We start from the raw sequence: 6,724 nt of genomic DNA on the forward strand, positions 1-6,724 counted from the left end.
AAAGGAATCAGGTCAGTGTAGTTCGGGAAGTTTCGGTAAGCTGTGATTTCACTGTTGTTGCTGCTGCTCACTGAACTCCTTATTACACCATGTCAAAATAAAAAGAAGCTAGACTAGACTATGATCTATGCATTACAAAAATCATATCTATATCTTCAAACTTGCTCTTGTGGTTCTTGTTGCCTTGTATTCTCCCAGCGAAATCCCTTTGTTGACGACTTGAATTGTAATCTAAGATGTTTTCCTTTTTCTCCAGGTGGACGCCTGATTGCTGAACTCGAATTGTACTCTGAGATGCTTTCCCTTTCTCCAGGTGGATACCTGACTGCTGAACTTGAACTGTATTCCCGTGCTCTCCAGGTGGGCGCCCGACTAATGGACTTGAACTATATTCCCATGCTCTCCAGGTGGGCGCCTGACTGCTGAACTTGAACTGTATTCTCGTGCTCTCTAGGTGGGCGCCTGACTACTGAACTTGAACTGTATTCCCGTGCTCTCTAGGTGGGCACCTGACTGTTGAACTTGAATTGTATTCCCGTGCTCTCCAGGTGGGCGCCTGATTGCTGAACTTGAATTGTATTCCCATGCTCTCCAGGTGGGCGCCTGACATGCTGAACTTGAACTATATTCCCGTGCTCTCCAGGTGGGCGCCTGATTGCTGAACTTGAACTGTATTCCCGTGCTCTCCAGGTGGGCGCCTGACTGCTGAACTTGAACTGTATTCCCATGCTCTCCAGGTGGGCACCTGACTGCTGAACTTGAACTGCTTCTCCCTGTTCTCCAAGTGGGTGCCTGATTTCAACAAAAATAGACAAAACAAAGAAACTTTTTTCTGCCCCAGTTTGGTAGCTGGGCACATATGTGAGCATTAAACTGAATCATGTTACCAAATATTACTAAGACTTGAAAGCTAGGTCCCATTATCTAGAGGGGATCCGGACAACTCTTAATTAAACGACAATTTAAAACCTAAGTTATGTCTTCTAAAGGTGTGACTTCCGCTAAATCTTGTTATCTAAGAAGGTCTTAAAACTATACCCCATTATCCAGGAGGGTCCTGACAATCGAATATCAAGTATTATCTTAAAAGTGACAATTTTTACGGCTGAACTACCCTATAATAGAGCTTACGCTAAATCTTGTTATCTGATGGAATCATTAAAGCTAAGTCTCATTATCTAGGAGGGTCCTGAAAACTCCTAGTTGAATCCTATCTTAAACATGCCAACTTTGAAGCCAACTTATATTCCTTTAGGGTACGTTAATGCTAGATTATGCTACTCATGATTGTTTTGAATTTTAACTAGGTCCCATTTTCTAGGAGGGTCGTGAGAACTTCAAATTAAATCCCATTATCCAGGTGGGTCCTGAGAGTTTACGGTCAAACCTATCTAGTGCTTGCCTTTCCTTATGGAGGGTTTTTCCGAAACAACGAAACTTTCTGCCTCTGTTTCAATCAAAGAAAAATCTTGTCAGTTTAAAATGTGGTGGTTAGTTGATGGCATTCTTGTTGAAGGTCTCTCCGCTGCCGTACTTTGTTTTGACTGGCTTCCCCGAACTGGCCCTGAACCGCTTGACTTTCTGACTGACTTTCAACCCACATGACCTTGGATGACCCGAGTGTTCTATACCCAAACCGTTGTTTTACACCTCTGACCTCTTTACCTAAACCTCTGCATCTCCCATGAAATTACTAAATCAATCCGTCGATGGAACTTTCGCTGGCACTTTATATCCCACTTTACATCATACTATCTTTGGTATGTTCTGGCCCACTGTGCTTTGCAATTTTGGAAGTTGGTAGTGAGCTTTGAAATCCTTTCTTATTTGCTTGAACAAGACTGACATTGAAACATCTTAGAGAAATAAAACCCAAAAGAAATGAAATGTAACGACCTTGAGAGTTAAGGATAAAAAAAATCCAAACTGGATGACTTGTTAAAAAGGAAAAAGGAAAGAGACTTATCTGAGTGGAACAGCTGGTATCAATGATCATGACATGCATTTCGAATTAATCGGCCCAATCTGTCCAACCAATCAACTTTTAGTTGCCATACTTTGTTGCCCCGAAGTTTCCATAACCTGACTTCTTCGTCGCCAAAGCCTTGACCTTGTTCGGCCTGCGGTGCCCTGAAGGGTTTTCACCAACAAGCCTCTCTCATTTGTTCATCTCTCAACTCACTTTCGCCTCAAGGTGCCCATGAAGGTTTTCACCAATAAGACTCTCTCATTTTTTATTTCTCTTAGCTCTCGTCGCCTTACGGTGCCCGTGAGGGTTTTCACCAATAAGACTCTCTCATTTTCATTATTTTTTTCCTGTTTGGACCAGAGTGTTGCCCCTGATATGAATCACCTCCACTTGCTCGACTTGGCATCTCTCGAAGACTGATCAGAAGGTCTTTCTTTAGACCGTAACGTGGGATTTTGGTAGGGTTATAAAGAAAGGGTATCAAAAGGCTCAAAACAATTCAAATGGGTTTAAAAATTACAACTTTCGGAATCAGATTTCTTACAACAACCACAAATCTGGCCCTAGTTTCTTGCTTGGAGACTTTTGGATTTTATTTTGATGGAACTAAACCGTGAGGCTGCCTATGTATCCTTAAAAGAAATCAGGTCGAACGTAGTTCATGTCATAGAAATTGCTTTGTTGTTGTGACTTTTCCTTTTTCTTTTCTTTTCTTTTCCCTTTCTTCTTCTTCTTTGTTTTTCTTTTGTTGCCTTTTCTTCTTTTTCTCTTTTTCTTTTTTCTCTTTTTTTCATTCTTTTCTTTCTCTTTTCATTCTTTTCCCTTACTTATCTTTTGCTGCGTTTCTGAATTTTCCCACTGATTCCAAAAGAGGGGTATGAAAGGAAATAAATAAGGGTCGAAAGCTGTAACAAAGGATAAAGTGTTTAAATAGCAGAACAAAATGCCTTCATCATTCCAATCTTCAAGACATGCCAAGTACAAACAAACACAATTTAACCAAAGAAATCATACATAATATCATTTGACCGCATCAGAATTGATGGCCATTTCTATACATTTGCCTTCTATATCTGTTAAATACAAAGCACCATTGGACAACACTTTTGTTACGACGAACGGCCCCTGCCAGTTTGGGGCGAACTTGCCTTTTGCTTCAGCCTGATGAGGAAGGATACGTTTCAATACTAACTGACTCACCTCAAACTTCTGTGGAGGCACCTTCTTGTTATATGCTCTTTCCATTTTCTGTTGATACAACTGGCCATGACACACTGCTGTTAATCTTTTCTCATCAATCAAACTCAATTGCACCAGACGGGTTTTGATCCACTTATCATCATCAATTCTGGCATCAGCAACAATCCGAAGGGATAAGATTTCAACTTCTGCGGGTATCACTGCTTTCGTTCCATATACCAACAAATAAGGAGTTGCCCCTACTGAAGTACAAACAATAGTGCGATAACCCAACAATGCAAAAAGCAGCTTCTCATGCCATTGCCTGGAACCTTCCACCATTTTTCGAAGTATCTTCTTTATGTTCTTGTTGGCTACTTTGACTGCTCCATTCGCCTTGGGGCGATATGGGGTGGAACTGCGATGTGTAATCTTAAACTGTTGACACACCTCTTTCATCAAATGACTGTTGAGATTAGCACCATTATCTGTGATGATCACCTTTGGGATCCCGAACCGACAAATGATATTTGAGTGTACAAAATCGACCACTGCTTTCTTGGTCACAGACTTGAAAGTTTTAGCTTCAACCCACTTGGTGAAATAATCAATGGCCACTAGAATAAACCTGTGCCCATTGGACGCTGCTGGCTCGATTGGTCCAATGACATCCATGCCCCAAACAACAAAGGTCCATGGTGCAGACATTGTATGTAATTCAGATGGTGGAGAATGAATCAAATCTCTATGCACCTGACATTGATGACACTTGCACACAAAACTGATACAATCTCGCTCTATAGTGAGCCAATAATAACCTGCTCGGAGGATTTTCTTTGCCAGAACATACCCACTCATATGCGGTCCACAGACTTCGGAATGCACTTTGGTCATGATAGTCGTGGCCTGTCTAGCATCTATGCATCTTAACAATCCAAGATTTGGAGTTCTTTTGTACAACACCCCTCCACTGAAGAAAAATCCACTTGCCAACCGTCGAATTGTTCTCTTTTGATCACATGTGGCTTGTACTGAATATACCTCCATCCTGATATACTCTTTGATATCGTGGAACCACGGTTCACAATCAAGTTCTTCTTCCACCACGTTACAGTAAGCATGCTGATCGTGGACCTGAATCTGTAAAGGGTCCACAAAAGCCTTATCCGGATGATGTAACATTGACGCCAGAGTGGCCGGAACATCGGCAACCTCATTATGAATCCTCGAAATATGCCGTAACTCTATTGATTTAAACCGTTGACAAAGATCATGCAAACATTGTCGGTACGGTATGAGCTTTAAATCCTGTGTCTCCCATTCTCCCTGAATCTGGTGCACCAGAAGGTCCAAGTCCCCTAAGACCAAGACTTCCTGGACACCCATGTTTATAGCCAACCTCAAACCCAAGATACATGCCTCATACTCATCTCTCTAACTCAAAATATAATAACTCAAATGCTTGAAATAGAGTTTTAAAACAATCTACCCAAGCATTACCCTTTCCGATCGTGGAAATGCCTCCGCGATAGTGAAGAACCAAATTCACCAGCTGCCCATTACTCCTACGCGAACGCGACGTCCAAGTTGTGAATGCGATGATCAAATGACCCCATGCCTATGGAAACACGGAAATCCCTATGCAATCGTGAAGGCTTACGACTTGAAGCCCCCAGCCGCACTCCTTTCTATGGGAATGCGTCCATCCTAGTGTGATCACCATGATCACTATACCCAAACCTTCACGAACACGCTCACTGCTCCACAAATGCGAAGAACAACCCTCCTGCCATCAAGATCACTCTACACAATCGCGAAGAAGAAAACCAGAAATGAGAACCAATAGTTCGAAAACATGAAGAAATGGCCCGAAACCATCCGAGGGGACCCCATCTAATCCCAAAACAGGACAAGAACCTACTCGAGGCCTGAAATCACACAAAACAATATCAAACCCACGAATCACACCCCAATTCAAGCATAATAAAACTAATGAACTTTCAACTTCCAAAACTCTTGCCTAACTATATCAAATCAACTTCGAATGACCTCAAATTTTGTATGGAAGTCTAAAATGATACAACAAACCTATTCCAACTCTCGAAACCAAAATAAAATCCCGACATCAATAAAGTCAACTCTCGGTCAAACCTCTCAACTTTCTAAATCTTTAACTTTTCCAGTTTCAGCAAAAAGCGCCAAATCAGCCTATGGACCTGCAAATCAACATCCGGACGTACACCTTAGTCCATATCACCATACAAAGCTATTGGAGTCATCAAAATACAATTCCGGGTTCATTTACATAAAAGTCAAACTCCGATCAACTCTTTCAACTTAAGCCTCCAACCTTGGGACTAAGTGTCCCAATTTACTCCACGACCTTCCCGAACCCAATCCAACTACCCCGACAAGTCACATAACCACAAATGAACATAGAAGAAGCAATAAATAGGGGAACAAGGCTATAATACACAAAACGACCAGCCAAATGATTACATTCTCGCCATTTTAAACAGATGTTCATCCTCGAACGAGTCAAGAATCATACCTGAAGTCTCAAAAAGGTGAGGATATCTGTTCCGCATCTCCTGATCGGTCTCCCAAGTAGCCTCCTCTACTGGATGACCTCTCCAATACACTTTCACTGACGTTATATACTTTGACCTAAACTTTCGAACCTGCCGATCCAAAATGGCCACTAGCTCTACATCATATGTCAAATCCCTATCTAACTGCACCGTGATGAAGTCTAAAACATGTGACGGATCACCATAGTACTTCTAGAACATCAAAACATGAAATACTAGGTGAACTCCAGATAGTCATATGGCAAGGAAAGTCTGTAGGCCACCTCTCCAACTCTCTCAAGCACCTCAATAGGGCCATTATACCAAAACCCTTTCATGGGCAAACTCTGAGTAGAACGTTGTCACCAACTATATATGCAACATCACGAACCTTCCTATCAGCATAACTCTTTTGTCTAAACTATGTTGTAAGAAGTCGCTCCTGAATCACCTTAACCTTCTCCATAGCATCACAGACCAAATCAGTGCCTAACAATCTAGCCTTTTCGGGCTCAAACAAATCAATCGGTGAACGACATCACCTCCCATATAAGGCCTCATAAAGAGCCATCTGGATACTCGATTGGAAGCTGTTGTTGTAGGCGAACTCTGCTAATGGGAGAAACTGATCCCATGAACCCTCAAAATCAATAACACATGCAAGTAGCTTGTCCTATAAAATCTGAATAGTGCGCTCGGATTGCCCATCCGTCTGAGGATGGAATGCTATACTCAACTCTACCCATGTGCCCAACTCTCGCTACATTGCTCTCCAAAACTATGATGTAAACTGCGTACCTCAGTTAGAAATGATGGAAAAAGGCACACCATGCAAATGGATAATCTCCCAGATGTAAATATGAACCAACCACTCTGAAGAATAGGAAGTCATCACCGAAATGAAGCATAAGCACTTAGTCAAGGTCCATAATAACCCAAACTTTGTCATATTTATTCAAGATCCGTGGTAAGCCTACCACAAAATCCATAGTGCTGCGCCCCCACT

This window comes from Nicotiana sylvestris, chromosome 9 (assembly GCF_000393655.2).
Source record: "Nicotiana sylvestris chromosome 9, ASM39365v2, whole genome shotgun sequence".
NCBI classification, from domain to species: Eukaryota; Viridiplantae; Streptophyta; class Magnoliopsida; order Solanales; family Solanaceae; genus Nicotiana; species Nicotiana sylvestris.